Consider the following 14,492-nt stretch of genomic DNA (forward strand, 5'->3'; position numbering starts at 1 on the left):
CAGACAACAAATGTTTTAAATGGTTTTAAACCCTCTGCTACGGCCCTCGATTAAGCCCTGGCCCTGGGAATTAGCCCCGCTCCTTTCAAACACCTGCAAATAGCGGGTTGTAAAGAAAACAGATTACCTGCCAAAAGAACACACAGCTGCTGCTGTGATTCCTGCATGGTTCTGACCTGTCCTCCACTCCAAGTACTTGACACTGCTGCCCACTGTCTAGTTAATGTATGTACTGTATGTAAATACAGTGTATATGTATTGTCACGTCAACGCCGCAGCAGTATAACGGTGATAAAAAAAGTTACAAACGTGTTAACAAGGTGGGGGGAGCATTGTCTTGGACAGAGAAGATACGCTAGAGGCACTTCTGTGACAGAAGCTAGAGGTGCAGGAGGACCTCTAGCGGCTGTCTCTTTTGTGGTGGCTATTATTATTATTATTATACACGGTCTTTAATGCTGCTCCTCCTTTTTGTGCTGCTCCTCCTCACAATAAAAACATTTAACTCCCCCTGGGCAATGAGCATTTACCTACCTCTGGGCAACAACCATTTTCCTCCCCCTGGGCAATAAGTATTTAACTTAGCCTGGGCAACAAGCATTTAAACTCCCCTATGGCAATGAGCATGTAAACTCTCTATGGCAATGAGCAAGAACCCTGTGGCAATGAGCAAGTAACCCTCTATGGCAACGAGCATGTAATCCCCTTGGCAACAAGCATGTAATCCTCTCTGGCAACTAGCATGGAACTCCCTAAAGCAACAAGCAGTAATACCCTTGGCAACAAGCATGTAATCCCCCTTGTCAACAAACATGTAATCCCCTGGCAACTAGCATGTAGGTTGGCGGCACCGACAATGCTATTAATCGCAGAAAAATCATGCAATTAATCACATTTAAAAATTGTATTAGTTGCCCAGCACTACAGTATGTATATAATTATTGTATCTATTTACACTTCTTTAATGGACCAGGTGTATATACCAGTTCAGCTCAGTCTCATTTGTCTCTCTACCCCTCTCTGGAAACCCCCACTTGCAAATCCTGTGTTTGCCCCTGGCAATCCTTGTGCCACATAAATAAATAAATAATAATAATAATAATAATAATAATAATAATAATAATAATAATAATAATAATAATAATAATTGCATGTGAACAAAGAATTTAGATGGCTATAACAAATATATACAGTATGCTGAATAAGCACTTATTAAATGCATAACAGTGTACTATACAATGTACTATAAGATCCCTGTCAGTGTGGACCTCTTGGTAACTCGGAAAACTCAGTTAAGCATAAATGAACCCTAAAAAGTTGGATTTAATTAACTAATACTGTCTTTGATACAGTATTTCAACTTTCCGAACCTTGCAAAAAAAGCAACCAAAGGTCAGTTTATTATTAAAAAGACTTTCATAGTCATCAAGAGATCCCTGTTACAAGAAATTCAAATGAAAGGGATTTATAATAACAATTATATAATAGAACAAATTGAAATTCCTTGACATGCTTGTATTTCCGATTGTATCTCTTTGTGAATAAGACACATTTTGCGGGGGGAAAAGTGCAAACATGACAAGTGCAATACATGAGCTATTATGTAATATTAAAGTATTTTTTGTCTGATTTTAAGGTTAGAAATTATTTTAACATTAATTATTTGTTTGAAATGTGCTGTAAATTGTGTCATTGATTTTCAACATTGACGAATACATATCACATTGACTCACTGCAGCACATAAGATCATAAGATCCATCTCATGACTCGCAGGCCAACGCATCGGATTGAAATCGTTCTAATGTATGGCCAGGTTAACTCTGCTCCTATTACATCCCATTCTGCACCTATTACATCCCATTCTGCTACTATACAACACATTCCAGTTGGTCTAAAAAGCTTGCACGCTTCATGGTCTAAAAATCCCATAAGAAGTGGTATTCAATATGCATTTGGAGCATTAAAGACGCGTGCCATTAAATTAGACAAGTTACGTAAAGTCAGACATTATAATGTCAGACTTTGTGAGACTTTCCCCCGGCTGATACAATCCATATATATTATTCAATCTTTCTTAAACAAAGGAAAAGGCCATAATTATCTAATGGGGCAACATTATTTAATATATATATTAGTGGGACATGGCATTAACAATTTATTTATATTGTTGCCAACATCATAAATAAACACAGATGTTTTGATGATGGGGAAGGCAATATTCAGCCCTTTCAGCAGCACCCACTGTGCTTTTAATTGTATGTATTTTTTTAATACGGTGTACAGTTAGGTTGACACCACTAAGGTTGGTATGCATTGGGTCAACATGGGCCAAAGTCGACTCCTGAAAATGTCGACATAGGCTCAGGTCAACAGGTCATTAGGTCAATACAAGCATTAGGTCGACATGGGCAAGCTCGAAAGTCAAAAGGATGGAATGGGGTATTTCATTTTTTGTGCCGACAGGAGGTATTTCATGCCCTAAGGTGCCCATACATGTTACAATTGCTGGGTGCGATGAGATGTGTGCTCCCGTCACACATCTCATCTCACAGCTCAAAAAGTATGTGCTGCACATCCTTTTTGTACTAGATCTCATCTCATAACATTGCAAAATCTATGCAATGCGATGAGATGCGATGCAATATTGTATACAATAATTTTACAGTGTATGGGCACCTTTACCATCCACTAGGGCGTGGAGGGAGAATAAAATAGTGTGCCAAGCTTAGTGTGCCTGAAGCATGGAGAGCGCAGCGTGCCTTGCGAGGGGACAAGGTGCACCGATATGGTGTCCATGAAGACTGTGTTGACATTCGGGTCAAAAAACCCCATGTTAAGCTTTTGACTGTCGACCGTGCTTATGTTGACCAAATGCTTGTGTCAGGTGTATACATTGGCCCATGCTGACCTGCATTGGTCAACACAATGTATGTATAACATTAAAAAAAAGTTCAAAAATATAATTATAATTAATGAAAATAAGTACTCTCACCAGAAAACATATTCAGGTATTTAGACAGTAATGTTGTATACAGTGTATCTCCCACATACTGGACCTTATACTGGTTCGGCCGGCCAAACGTACGTACGTTCCGCATCACCGTACGTTTCCCGTACGCGGACGGTAAGCGAAAGTCCACCCACAAAACATCCGCATACGGACGGCCACAAAGACCGACAAAGGGGAGTGGCGTACACTTGAGCGTACGCCACCGTACACTGACGGATCTTCTCAGACACCGCTAACTGGCGTACAATAGAGCGTACGCCAACGTTTATGGACGGTTCTCCTCCGCTAACACACCGACAGCTTACGGCTGTCTGAGCGTAAAGCCACCGTGCACGGACGGGTCTCGCCTGTTTTCAATGGAAAACTCAGCGTATGTCAACCATCGTGAGAGTGAGCGTACGTCCGTGCACGCTGGCATACCCTTCACATATATGGCCCTGCTAATCTAGCCTTTTAACTATGATTAAGGCAATTAAATGAATTATTCTAATTGTTATTCAATTATTGTTTTCTATTACCTCAATTGTCTACCTTAATGAACACCCTAATAAAAATACATTTTAACGCTCCTTACATGTATCTTTATTATGTTCTAATGTTGCATTTTAATCACAATCTATGTGTCCTCACATTGCTGTTACTTTTAAATCAACTTATGTTGGTGTTACAGTGAAAACATTGACACGTCGACTTGTGTAGATTGAGTGTGCTGCTGTTTAAAGTATATGAAAACACTTACTGAATGTGTGTTAATGGTTACAAAGTAACTACCTTGGCATATATAAGCAGGTCTTAAAATTAATCTTAGCTAAAATGAAAGCAACCTTTACATGTAGAGAAGTGTAGAAAGATATGCTTCCAATGTGTTTGAGGGCTGTGTGGGGCTTGCAGGTAGTGAAATAATGGTTTGGACTTAATAGACTGCATCATTGCTTATTACATTCAGGTGTATGTGTTTGACCAGTAATCAGCATTAATTAGCAGACCCAGGCATCCGCTCTCATGCGGTATCTGTAGGGGTGGTCTGGAGGTGTCGGTGGCGGCCGCCTGTTTTGTGTCCGAAATGCACAGTGCTTTCGCCGATCGAGCGGTAGTAGCACCGTACATTTTTTGTGCACACCCCATGTACGCCCATGTTTACACCCAGTTTCCCTCATTATTTCGGCCGCTCCCCTCAACACGCCCCTATGCCGCCCACAATGACCGTACTCTTGCGAACAGTTTTTTTCGCACGGAAAGACCCGTCCGTGAGCGTTGTGAAGTCGTCGCGCCTGCGCATTGCGGAAGGTACGCATGCGCAGAAAAAAAAAAAAAGATCCGCCGGCGTACATTAATAACGTACGAACCAGAATAACCCATCCCCCCACCCCCGAACTTACCTTATCCAAGGACAGAAACGAGGAGTTTGCCGGGTCCGGCCATCTTTCCGAGTTCAAAACGAGGCCAAAACGTCATCATCCCACGTCTGATTCTTGGGAGACCGGATCTCTATAAAAGAGCCGGCTCCATCTTCATTGGGCAAGTGGAAGTCAGACAGCATGGATGTGTGCGTGCTGTCTGCACAGAGGGACAAGCTATGGGGGACAAAATAACACTGTGAGGGCATAAACTAAGGGGGCAAACTGATGGGGGAACAAATAGAGGCTGCATAAATTAATGGGGGCTGCTCAAGGGGGACTACTATACATCGGGAATCTAAAGGTACAATTACTAAGGGGGAATTAACAGTGCAGGATCTTTTGTACATCTACTAAGGGGGAACTACTGAGCGGGAAACTATACTAAGTGGAAAATTATTGAAGGTACAACTACTAAAGGGGCATTACTAAGGCTACTACTAAGGGGGGCTGATATGCGGGACTACTGTGGGGGACATCTAAGGGGCTCTCTGGAAAAAAAAAACGTTTTTTGTTTTGTTTTACCAAGGGCTGCCTCAAAGTAGTCTGTGCTGCCCAGTGTCCCGTATCAGTACAGGGGAGCTGCCCCCATTTTTTTATTGAAATAAAAAAAGGGGTTTTTTTGTTGGTTTTTTTAAAGTGCAAGGGGTGTTAAGTGTGACATATCAGTCCAGCTGTGCTGCCCAGTGTCCCGTATCAGTCCAGGGGTGCCCGCATGTGTGCCGTATAATTCCAGGGGTGCCCAGTGTCCCGTATCAGTCCAGGGTAGCTGCCCCCATTTTTTAATTGAAATACATTTCTTTTTAACCAGCAAGGGGTGTTAAGTGTGACATATCAGTCCAGCTGTGCTGACTAGTGTCCCGTATCAGTCAAGGGGTGCCCGCATATGTGCCGTATAATTCCATGGGTGCCCCCATGTGTCCCGTATCAGTCCAGGGATGCCCCCATATGTCCCATATCAGACCAGGGGTGCCCGCATGTGTGCCATATAATTCCAGGGGTGCCCCCATGTGTGCCGTATAATTCCAGGGGTGCCCCCATATGTCCCATATCAGACCAGGGGTGCCCGCATGTGTGCCGTATAATTCCAGGGGTGCCCCCATGTGTTGTAAGAGAAAAAATAGATAGAGCGCACAGTCAAAAAAAACATATGTAAATTTGTAATAGTTTTTACTGATATTTTTAGCAGGGATAAAAAATGACATACATGGGATATAAAAGATAAATTGCCACAATACGGCGTTTGTCACCAGCACAGCGGGGTTAACCAGATTTTCAGGAACACGCGGGGTGATCAGCCCAGCGGGGTTCATCCACCCGCCGCAGTCAGGACAGAGCCGAGAAAGTCTTTTCACCGGACCAGAGGACGTCAGCCATCAGCAAAGGAAGGTAGCCACGCCCAACGCGTTTCGACAGAGGTCTTCGTCAGGGGGTGTGGTTATCTCCTGGTACTCAGTCTCTTATATACACATATACCAAGTGCCGTCAGGTGATTACATTTAAAATAAGACTGCTGCATATCATTGCTAATTAGCAACAGCTTTAAAATAGTGCATGCTGCTACTTTTTAAACGTGTTTAAAGAAACATTATTCCTAAATATATTAATTCATTAATAAATAGAATTTAATATAAAATACTAAAGTGCATGTGCTAAGAATTATTAAACCTATAAAAACTAAATATTATTATCAAAAAGTGCCTATATTATGTTAGAAAAATTAGAAGAATTTACACATATATATGTTTATGTGCCATTAATGGATATCTGTAATAATAATACAGATATCTTATCTAAATAAAATAAATATGTAGAAAAATATATATATAAAGTGTGTACAAATAAGTATATAACACATTTATTCATAGCAGTCTGCAGAATTTATGAACAGGAAAAATCAAAACATAATAATTAGACTTCTACAGAAAGGGAGAAACAATAATGGTTTAAAAAGAACAATATTCATAAAATAATTTATTTAAATAGACTATAAGCTAAAAATACATATATTTTTATATATCATTATATCAGTAATTTCATAAATGTACAATATATACTAATAAAATATAATTTTTATTCATAAAATAAATACTATATAAAAATACAAATAAAATAGCATATTTTACTAAATATTATAAGAATGTTATAAAAACATTATCAAAAATGTGTAAAGGCAAGAGAAGGAAGGTATTTTCAAAAACCATATATAAACATGTTACACCTACATCGCATGGGGCTTATAATAAAGGGTAAGAGGCCACAGCTCTGTGCCATGTCGCGTCAGGCAGGACCGTCATCACATCGGAAAGTGGGGCTATTCACCCAACATCACCACCGATGCTACGATCAGGTCGGATCGCGACACTACTACAGAAAGGGAGTGCTCTCACATCCTTCATTCATCCCGGATGGACTAAGCGTACCCAATGTATAGATCCAAAAAGTTTCACCTTTACCGAGTTTAATGCTCAGATCTCCACCTCTGCTATCCAGTTTAACAAGTTCGATAGCCTTAAAGGAGAAGTTGTCAAGATTGGATTGGCAGCATTTAAAGAAGTGCCTAGGCACACTATGATGTGATACATTATTCTTTATGTTCCTGAGATGTTCCAGGATGCGGATTTTCAAAGGACGTTTAGTTTTGCCAACATAACGTTGGCCACATCCGCATTCTATAAGATATACCACATTTTCAGTAATACATGTAATTTTGCTCTTAATATCAAAGGATTTGCTCTTATCACAATTCCAAACCTTAGACCTTTCTTTGCTTGCATATTTACAGGTCTTACATCTATTACAGGGAAAAAAACCTTTAGATTGCTGTAACCACCCTGATTCATCTTTGCTTTTCAGATTACTCGGTGCCAGTACAGACTTTAGTGTATTCGCTTTTTTAAACACTAATTGGGGTTTTTTTGGGAGCACCCTAGCTAAAAGTGGGTCAAGCAGCAGAACATCCCAATGCTTACTCAGTATATTTCTAATTTCTTTTTCACAAGAGTTAAACTGAGTAATAAAAGGTATACAAACCTCATCTTCTTTGGAAACTTTCGTAGTTTTAACATTATACTTCAAAAGATCAGTTCGATCCAAATCTCTGGCTCTCTTTTTACAATTCTCAATAAGTGTGGGAGGGTATTTTTTCTCTTTAAATCTATTTTCAAAAATGACAGCTTGTTCATCATATTTGGCGATATTATCACAATTTTTTCTAATTCTTCTGAATTGTGAATATGGGATATTTGATAGCCATTTAGAATAATGACTACTGTCATAGTGTATATAACTGTTACTATCGACAGTCTTTATGTGAGTGTATGTCGACACCCCAGCTCCTGTCGACCAGCCGCTCACATCTAACACCAAATCAAGGTATTCAATTTTTTCCAAGCTGCAATTAGAGGTGAATTTTAAATTATACTGATTCACATTCAACTTTTCAACAAAAGATTCAAATGATTCGATGTCACCATCCCATATAATTAGGAGGTCATCGATATATCGTTTATAACATTTGATCTTAGATTTAAAGATGACATTTATTTCCTCATTGTTCTCCTCCCATTCACCTAAATACAAGTTAGCGAGGCTCGGGGCATATGGTGTCAGGGTAGCTGCCCCAATTTTTTAATTGAAATACATTTCTTTTTAACCAGCAAGGGGTGTTAAGTGTGACATATCAGTCCAGCTGTGCTGACTAGTGTCCCGTATCAGTCAAGGGGTGCCCGCATATGTGCCGTATAATTCCATGGGTGCCCCCATGTGTCCCGTATCAGTCCAGGGATGCCCCCATATGTCCCATATCAGACCAGGGGTGCCCGCATGTGTGCCATATAATTCCAGGGGTGCCCCCATGTGTGCCGTATAATTCCAGGGGTGCCCCCATATGTCCCATATCAGACCAGGGGTGCCCGCATGTGTGCCGTATAATTCCAGGGGTGCCCCCATGTGTGCCGTATAAATCCAGGGGTGCCCCCATGTGTCCCATATCAGACCAGGGGTGCCCGCATGTGTCCCGTATCAGTCGAGGGGTGCCCGCATGTGTGCCGTATAATTCCAGGGGTGCCCCCATGTGTCCCATATCAGACCAGGGGTGCCCCACATGTGCTGTATAATTATATGGGTGCCCCCATGTGTCCCATATCAGTCCAGGGGTGCCCCCCATAGGTCCTGCATCAGACCAGGGGAGTCTTTAATGAAAATAAAAAAAGTGTTTTTTCTATATTTACTGCAAGGGCTGTATCAGTCCAGGGGTGAGCCGAGTGCCGTATAATTCAAGGTGTTGCTAAGTCTGCCGTATAATTCCAAGTGTGCTGTATCAGGTCAGGGGTGCCCGCATGTGTGACGCATAATTCCTGGGGTGAGACAAGTGTGTCATATAATTCATGGGTTGCTGCCAATTCATGGGGTGCTGCTAAGTGTGCTGTATCAGTCCAGGGGTGATACTAAGTGTGTCATATCAGTCCAGGGGTGCCTGCATGTGTGCCGTGTAATTCCATAGGAGCCCCCATGTGTCCCGTATCAGTCCAAAGGTGCCCGCATGTGTGCAGTATAATTCCAGGGGAGAGCCAAGTCTGCCGTTTAATTCATTGCATGCGTGTCCCAGTGTCACGGCAGCTGGGCAGCGTCTACCTGCCCGTTTCCACTTCAGGGAGATGCTGCCCAGTTTGGGAAGGGGACCGACGGCGACATAGGGGGAGGCAGCGGGGACCCGGAGCAAGCTCCGTTGCCATGGGGCGCGCGAGCATCTCGTGTGCGTGTGCCCCTGGCTGGAGCAGTCCGCTGGCGGGAGCTGGCGATAGAATCGCCAGCCCCTGCAAGGACGGCAGCGGCTCCATCTGTACCTTGGTGAAACCTTTTGGCCTAAAAACAATATTGTGTGGTGTGAGGTGTTCAGTATAGACTGGAAATGAGTATAAATTAATGTTATTGAGGTTAATAATAGCGTAGGAGCAAAAAAAAAATGATGCGATTTTAGCGGTTTTTATGCTTTTAAAAAAAAAATCAGAACCCAAAACCTTGAGGGGGTATTTTGGCAAAACCTACTAGAACCCAAAACCTGAAGGTAATCAGAACTCAAATCCCAAAACCAAAAACGCGAAAAGTGGCCGGTGCACATCCCTACTCTATATACAGCCAATTTAGCTGTCCTTATATACAGGATTTTCAGTACTTGCACCACTAAGAACATCTGTAAATCCCCAATTGTGCCCCAGCTTACTGAAAGGATTATTGTTAAATGCAGCACAGTTCTATCAGTATCTGATTTCTTTATGGAAATATGGTGATCTGCCATCTGCTTCAGCCAGCACCTATATCATGCCAGGCAACTTTATAGACTTCAGTGTCTGCAAGTGATTATAACAATGTAAAATGCCAAATGCTGAAAGTTTATAACGTCAAACCTATTGATAGTTTCTGTACAATTTCCAGAACGTTATAAGCACTACAAAAAAGCCATAGATCATCTCATTTTAACCCATATATATGCCAGAATTGAGAAGTGTCCCCCTCATTTATTCATTTCAACATCAAAACAATTGATAATATCTAGTTTGGCAAATTTGGCAACTTTTCTATATTTTTTATAACAGTTTTTGTAGATTAGATTTATGGATGCAGACAATTTCTTTACGATTTTTAAGTGTTCAGCTAAAACACAGCGAAGCTGCGTCGAAAGGTTTTGATTTATTGCCATATTGTGAGTGACCTCATTGTAACTCGTTATGTGTTAAAAGACTTTCTTGTAGAGCGTTTTATTTTTTATTAATATTCTTACATATCTATAAAATTTTACAACATGGTTAAAACCTGTTGCCTATACAAGTCTTTCATCTGTAGCATATCATTTGCCCCCTCACTTGCTCACACTATATAAATGCACACTATTCAACCTGCCACCGCACCATTAAACACATTACAGTTTAGTTAAGTATATAACCATTGCTTTCAATGCACAGCTGCTGGTAATTACCACTACTTAACTGCCACATTAAACACATTCTAAGAAATTAGTAGTTTGATTCTACTCACTGCTTAACAATAATGGTCCTTTTTTTACCTTTTAAACCATTTTGCACACTTTGGAAATAATCACAAGAGATGCACAAGTCACTATTTTTACCATCTGCGGTTCTAAGTAATGATGATTAATGTCACAATTAAATTATTAATTAAGACAGACTGGATGAGATGCTAATTTACAAGAATGAATTTGTTAAAAGTTCAAGGGAAGAAACAGCCTGCACTTTTGTTAGTATGGTGTTTTTGGATGAAAATGTATTCTGCTAGAGATCATAATATTAATCCCATATATAAGTTAACAACACAGATTGCACTAGTACTATTTTTATAGATGAAGTTGTGGACACAAATAAAGTAGATATGTACAGTACATCCAAATATTATTTGTTTTATATATATATATATATATATATATATATATATATATATATATATATATATATATATATAGAGAGAGAGAGAGAGAGAGAGAGAGAGAGAGAGAGAGAGAGAGAGAGAGAGAGAGAGACAGAGGAGTAAATGGCTCACAGGACTTAAGTGTATGGACATAACAGACTGGAAACCAGCGAACTAGTCAACATTTAGGTTTACTTTACCATTTTCAAGATTTTGAAAATGGTTAAGTAAACCGAAATGTTGATCAGATATTTGATTTGATTGTATCACTCACCTTTTAAATCAGTAAATTTGTTGCAGTTGTTATGATGCCTTACGAAGAGCAATAAAGCTCCAAACATTGCTGATTATGGCATTGGTATGAGTCTTCGCTTTATGACCTAAGCCCAGTGAGTGCCATTATTTGTATATATATATATATATATATATATATATATATATAAATTAATTGGTAGAATGCTTCAGTGTTTCTACAGGACAGCCAGTAGTTCTAACATTTCTAACAGCGATTAAGTAAACAACAAGCTTTTTGTTAGCCCTGATGAATAATCATTTTTGTATACAGGAGAAAGCAACTGTTACGAAATGCATGATTAGTATGAAAGTGGTTGGTAATGGAAATTTGTACTAAAAGAATTAAGCTGGTTATGCAGAAGTTTTCCTTTAAAGTTCAGATAACCATATCCATCCTCTAATTTGGAATTTAAGACCATGACACATCCATGAAATGTCATGAATTTCACCATGAAGATGTATGTACCATTTTACCATTCTGTCTTCAATGGAGTCCAGGTATGCGTAAAGAAATTTATCACAGCAGATGTTTATCTTTTTTTTTCATGAGAACATTTTCCCTAAAGAACTGTTTTTTTTAGTTTTGTTCTTGCAATATGTATATATGATGCAGAAGATACATTACGCAATATAAATTATCTGGGCAATTTGCCTGATATTGGAAGATCACCCAGATTCAGAGAAAGAGCATTAGTGCCTCTCTTCCCCCATATTGTAAAAAGGAATAGCGCACTGGAGGCGTGTGCCCCAAAAAGTGGATGTGGCATTGTGTGGAAGGGGTATGGCCACACAATAGTACCCCCAATTCAAATTTAAGCCACACAGTAGTACCCCTTGTTCAGATTCAGATTACACAACAAAGTAGCGTTCCTTATGCACATAACGCCACATTGTAGAAGTGCCCCTCACATGCTTAGTCACACATTACTAGGGCCTATAATGCTTTACACCACACAGTAGAAGTGCCCCTTACATGTGTAATCACACACTAGTAGTGCCCTGTACACATTGTGCCACACACAGTAGAAGAGCACCTTACAAAATACGAAACACAGAAGTGCTACTAACACTTTAACCCTACAAAAATCTGCTTTTTAGTCCTGTTAGAGAGCTCATTTATACCTGTATATGAAACTGTTCCATCATCCCTGCACATCTACCCATTTGCAGCATACACTCACTAGCTGGGGAGCTTTATGAAACAATACTTTCTTCAAACTCCATTCTATCTTCTTTGTACACGAAACAGTAAATATGGCTGTAACTGCTATCTATCAATAAAACAACACCACTGGTTAACTATGGTAACTGTAACAGTAGTTTGAGTCATCCGCTGGTGTGTGACTACATACTATACATAACTGCAATATCAGCAGCTGCACACACATAACTTCTAACAAAACAAAGCATCAAACAGAATGGGGGAAATTTACTAAGCACAAATGGATACAAATATGTCTATTCGTAGCCATTTTTGGCTGTATACAGACGTAAATGAATTTACTATTGGCGATATACAGCCATTCATATTCGTATTTCACGCTATCCGTATTTGTATTTTCAAATACGAATGCACGCACCATCGAAAGAATAAAAGAAAGAATAAGCATAGGAATCACCATTTAGTCAAATGGTGATTCCTAATTTACTAACCAGCTGTATGTAACATACGGCCGGTAATTGACCCAAAAATACAACTGGAAAATACTGCTCATTTTCTAGGCATGTTTGGCAAAAGCCTACATGGATCAGTCAGATCTGTGCAGGCTTCAGTGTGTAAAAAATAGAACAAAAAATAATTAATTAAAACCCATGTGGTCCCCCTGCCTGGCAATTACCACCCCCAGGCTCAAAGAGCCTGGTACTTCTTTTTAGAAATTTAGGGTTAAAACCAAATAGAGGTTCCCCGTAACTTCTAAAACCAGCACCAGAGTCAAGGGCCGGTCAAGGTTCCCAAATTACAGTTGACAAAATGAGTAGGGGTTCCCTGTATTTTGAGAACCAGCACCAGGCACAACCAGCCAGCAGGGTGATGCCACAGTTGGTGGACACTTATTATATAAGGTCCCGTGGCCAAAGCAATTACCCCCTGACCGGTCAGCCCAGGCAGGGACTCTAGAGGAGAGGGGACCCACCCAATAAAGGGATCCCCCCTTTAGAATATTTTTATTTGCAGTAATTGACAGCCAGTGAGAATTTGTGAGAGGTAACTGGAGAGTGGTGACCATTTCAGAAGCATGTCACAGCTTGCAAATGTTATTCCATATGCATTAAACATGGCTCAGGGCTCTTACTTTTCATGACCAATGCTGTGCAACCAATGGGTTACTGATGAAGTTGATTATCATTCGATGTGAGGGGTTTCACTAACAAGCAATGAATCTCAGATGCCTCCAGTTGGTGTTTCCATACAAATCCCACTGACTGCAACATTTACATATTTTCGCATAGCTTTTTGTACTGAAAAACAAATTTCATAAATCATGTATTGACATATCTGTGTGCTGACCTGCACATGGGCATGTCATGTGCAATATGCCAGGGGGGCAATATCAGTGTGATTGTAATTTCGTAATTGGTACAGTATACCAAACTGGCAGGAAATTGGAAGATCTATTATTGAAGTAGGTGGTTATTTCTTAAATACCTGCCAAATTGCAAATTTTAGCAATCACTAGGTGAAGCGTAGGAGCTTCCAGTGTGATGCAAGTAAGCATCTAGCAGCATTTCAAATATTAAACAGTAGTTTATTGGAAATTGTATCCAAATTTGCGATTGGTAGTCCCAAAAATAAAGTCCATGGATCTTTATTAATAAGGGCACAGTCACTACCTTGCTAACCAGATTTGCAATCTTGTCCCAGTAAAGTGCTCTCTTGGAAAATGACCACCATACATGAAGAAAGGCATCTGGTCTGCTATTTTTGTTTCTATGACTATATTGCATTTTCTAATGTCTATTATGTTAATTATCTTATATTCAATAATAGTATTTTTTTTCTCTAGCACTTTTCTCCCGTAGGACTTCAAGTCACTTTACAGACATAAAATATGGTACATTGTACAAAGGATTTAGAATAAGAGCAATAAGACAAACACCATGCAGCAGAGATAGTTAAATATAACTCTAGAAAGCACATTAAGCCTAATATAGACATTTTGAATAATCACTTTCACAGATTGTCGATTCCTTCCACAAAAGGTACCATGTGAGGCAGATATCTTGGGCTCACTATGCAGGATTACCTTCGGCGGTACAGGCTATGCTGAAAAGAGGTTACACAAATGGGAGGTTGCAGCATCCTAGTACTAGGAGTAAAGTCCCAAACTAAACTTCTGGTTCATGTATTTTTTATCCCATCTACGAG

Source organism: Crinia signifera, chromosome 1 (genome assembly GCF_055691185.1).
Source record: "Crinia signifera chromosome 1, ASM5569118v1, whole genome shotgun sequence".
In the NCBI taxonomy this organism is placed as follows: Eukaryota; Metazoa; Chordata; class Amphibia; order Anura; family Myobatrachidae; genus Crinia; species Crinia signifera.